The following is a 4,348-nucleotide window of genomic DNA, read 5'->3' as shown; positions in this document are numbered from 1 at the left end:
AGAGAGGGTCTCACTCTGTTGCCCAGGCTGCAGCTTTGACCTCGTGGGTTCAGGTTGATCCTCCCACCTCAGCCTCATGAGTAGCCGGGACCACAGGTTCGCACCACCATGCCTGGCTAAATTTTTGTACTTTTTTTAAGAGACAGTTTGACCATGTTGCCCAGGCCATTTTAAACTTGCATTCCCTGGGATTCTGTCTTGGGAAATTTTTGAATTTTTAGGTTTTTGGTTACTGTAAATGATGGTTGCTTAGGTTACTATTACAGTATGCCTGAATTATCTCTGTATTACACGTGAAGATATAATGTTTCTTCTTTTCTTTGAAAAGAAGTTAATTCTTTTATATCCTGTGCATGTCAGTTACTGTGAAGCACAGTAGGTACAGAAAGAAAGATACTTTTTAGTACCTGTATATTAAAATTCAGCCTTTAATAATCTATTCTGGTCATCATTTAAAAACTGGCAAAGCAAAAGTTCAGTGTACCTTTACCAAACCCCAAAGTCTTGTGTAATGGAATTACCTTAGTTAATAGCTAATAGTAGATAATCTATAAAGTAAAAATATTGGGTGAAAAGGGACTCAACCAGATATTTTGTTGCATTGCTTCCAATGATACGTACTTTGCAGTGATGCAGTACATGGGAGAGAGTACTGACGTTACTGAAATTTGAAATAAATGATTAGTATCAAGGTCATTTTTGGTTCAAAAATTCCATGCTTTTTGATAGGTTGAAAATACTACATATAGTAGTACTAGCATGTAGGTTAATAATGTAGCTTTTTTTTTTTTTTTTTGAGATTGTGTCTGGCTCTGTTGCCCATACTGGAGTGCAGTGGCACGATCTTCGCTCACTGTGACCTATGCCTCCTGGGTTCAAACAATTCTCCTGCCTCAGCCTCCCGAGTAGCTGGGACTATAGGCATGTGCTACCATGCCTGACTAATTTTTATATTTTTAGTAGAGATGGGATTTCACCATGTTGGCCAGGCTGGTCTCAAACTCCTAACCTCAGGTGATCCTCTTACCTCGGCTTTCTGTAGTGTTGAGATTACAGATATGAGCCACTGTGCATGATCTAAGCCTTAATTTTTTTAATTTGCAAAGTAGGAATGCTGATGGTATCCATCTACCTTAGAGCATTGTTGTGAGGTTTAAAATGAGAAAGATTTTAAGCTCCTAATGTTGCAGTTGACATATAAAGTATGTAGTGACTGGTGGCTTTTACTAACTTTTGCTGTTATTACATACTTAAGTCATCCTGTTATTCTGATTGAACTTACTTGTTTGATAGGAAGTTTTATGCAGTTTGGCATTCTCTGAGAAAAATATCTCAATTTAGTGAACTGAAATGCTGGGATAACATTTTTATTTTACACTAATTTTGGAGAGGGCATATAATTTGGAAATTCGAAACTCAGGAAATTATCAAAGGATTTATTTAATCAGGAATATATGTAAACCTGAATTAAACTGTAATTCTTGAAATTATTTGTACTAAATTTTGGTTAATGGTATAGTATGGAAGGCTTGTTAAAGACTTTATTATATCTTTAAAAGTTATTGTTAACAAGTGTTTTATTCTTTTTTTGTCTGTTTTTTGAGACAGTCTCACTCTGTCACCTAGACTGGAGTGCAGTGGTGTGATCTTGGCTCACTGTAGCCTCCACCTCCCTGGTTCAAGCAATTCTCATTCCTCAGCCTCCTGAGTAGCTAGGATAACTGGTATGCGCCACCACACCCAGCTAATTTTTGTGTTTTTAGTAAACATAGGTTTTTGCCATGTTGTCCAGGTTGCTCTTGAACTCCTGACCTCATGTGATCCTCCTGTGTCGGTCTCCCAAAGTGCTGGGATTATAGGCTTTAGCCACCGCACCTGGCCTTTGTTTTGTTTTGGTTTTGGTTTTGAGAGACATGTCTGCTGTGCAGTAGCGTGATAATAGATAACTGCATCCTTGACCTCTCAGGCTCAAGTGAACCTCCCACGAAGTACCTGGGACTGCTAGTATGTGTCACCATGCCTGGCTAAATTAAATTTTTTTTTAAGAGATGGGGTTACACTGTTGCCCAACCTGTAAAGTTATCCTTCACTAAATCGAGAGGTTTACACTTAAATTGTGTTTTACCTTCTTTTTCAGCCTTTATATGTCTGCTAACTGGTGGGTTGTCAATCTGCATAGTTTTCTTTATCTTGCAACTCAACTGAGGCTGTTAAACCGAAGTTAACATACTGTTTAATAATCTATTTTTTTGAACACCATAATACTATAATAGTATAATCTGTATATGTTACATTTCTGAGAATAATAACTCAATGAAGTAACTCTCTAGTTGGTGTTTTTTTCTTATAAAAATATTTTAGATTGGTTCTCTGCAAGCTAATTTTTTCATATAGTTAATATTTTAGTGTACATAAAGAACATACAGTTATTTTTATTTCATGTAGAATTTTTCTAAAAGGGCTGGCGATGTTTGAAGCGTTAGAAGTTGTGGCATGATTTCTGACAGTTTTTGGAGTCTTGACCATTCTTTCTAAAGTTTATATGAACATTTAATGGTCTGTTTAAACAATTAAAATAGACTAGTCTTTGCATTTGAGATACTTCAGGGCTTTTAAATTTCATATTTTTCCATGCACATACGAATTATTGTAAAACACGTTAATCTCCCCTAGTGGGTAATTGTATAAACTCTGATCATTTTTATATGTCCATTTCTTTTCTTGCAAAGTGGGAGCTTGTTGCTGTTTTGGCTTCAATAGGATGAGGTCTCTGTTTGGGAATCTCTGAATTTCACAGGAATGAATAGAACTATATTTAACAGTGAGAAAAATAGTATTACATTTTAGGGCAACCCTTTGTAAAGAAAAGAAAATATCATAAATAACGTTTAAGGCAAGGCAGATAAGGACTGACATTGAATATCTCTCTCAGTTTATTATAGTAAATCACACATTCAGAAGAGAACATGTTTATATCATTTCCTGGGATCCCAGAAATGACCCCATTCTGTTTATTTTCTAGGATCATTTTCTCACTTAAAAAAATCTATTTATTTTAAGATTGGCTAATTTTTGTGTTTTTGGTAGAGACAGTGTTTCACCATGTTGCCCAGGCTGTCCTTGAATTCCTGGACTCAAACTATCCACCCACATTGGCCTCCCAACATGCTGGGATTACAGGTGTGTGCCATTGCGCCTGGCCGATTTCCTCGCTTTATTGAGGAAGGGTAACTTTGTCAGATGGTGAGTGTTATTTTAATTTTAATTTTTTTTTTTTTTCGAGACGCAGTCTTGCACTGTCGCCAGGCTAGAGTGCAGTGGCACTATCTCAGCTCACTGCAACCTCTGCCTCCCAAGTTGAAATGATTCTCCTGCCTCATCCTTCCGGGTAGCTGGGACTACAGGCACACACCACCATGCCCAGCTAACTTTTGTATTTTTAGTAGACATGGGGTTTCACCTTGTTGGCCTGTATGGTCTTGATCTCTCAACCTCGTGATCTGCTCATTCTTGGCCTCCCAAAGTGCTGGGATTACAGGTGTGAGTCACTGTGCTCTACTGGTGAGTGTTATTTTTTAGAACCTGAATCTAGAATCATGAAATTGCATCTCAGGAAAACTCACTCTGCTATGGGTTGGAATTATCAACAAAGAAAATTCTTGACGTATCAGATTAAGGTTCAAATCTGATAATAACATCAAGCCCATACATTTATTTTAATCTCAACAATTTAAGGAGATTCTTAACTAGAACTTCAATTCTTAACTATCTCTGAGTTTTAGGAAATTGATCAGTTTGCCCAAATATTATTCCACATGTTATATGGATCCATTCTTTAATAACAGTTTGCACCCACAAGAACATAACAACAAAGATCTTTATGTAGTTTTTCCACTTTGCAAATGTAGCTTACTAACATTTAACCCAGCTTAGAGAAATAGAACACATAGGCACACAAGTTACTCCACTGAGACCCAAATGGAAGTTAATCATACTTTTGTTGAGTTATATTTGGTTTTAGCTTATAGTATCCTTCCTCAGCCTTCTGCTCTTTGCCTGAGTTTGTCATCTCATGTGTAGCACCTTTTATTAATTTATAAAGAATACAGTAGAGACAAGGGATTTATTATGGAGGAGAAGGAAGTGCAAATGTGGCTTAATAAAATAACTTCACATAAAATATGCCTTAGACAAATGATTAAGTTGGAGATGTGGGTCAAAGGCACAATCCTGTAGGGCTTAAGTGACATACAGGGGAACACAGTAACAATTTCTGAATTCTCAGCATCCTAAGACTGCTTCTGCTTTTTACAAATGTACTAGCAAAGACTGTTTTTTGAGATGCAGT

The 4,348-nt window shown here is 36.8% G+C and overlaps 1 protein-coding gene across 4 annotated transcripts in view; it reads left to right on the top strand.

The window, feature by feature from the left end:
* Nucleotides 1–4,348, top strand: part of USP34 (ubiquitin specific peptidase 34) — a 286,775-nt gene that overhangs the window by 70,160 nt on the left and 212,267 nt on the right. The gene's annotated exons all lie outside the window — the stretch shown is intronic.

The sequence above is a fragment of the Cebus imitator genome, unplaced genomic scaffold, assembly GCF_001604975.1.
Source record: "Cebus imitator isolate Cc_AM_T3 unplaced genomic scaffold, Cebus_imitator-1.0 Scaffold175, whole genome shotgun sequence".
NCBI classification, from domain to species: domain Eukaryota; kingdom Metazoa; phylum Chordata; class Mammalia; order Primates; family Cebidae; genus Cebus; species Cebus imitator.
The sequence above is the reverse complement of the archived record's forward strand: the minus strand, read 5'-3'. Positions and strand labels throughout refer to the sequence as shown.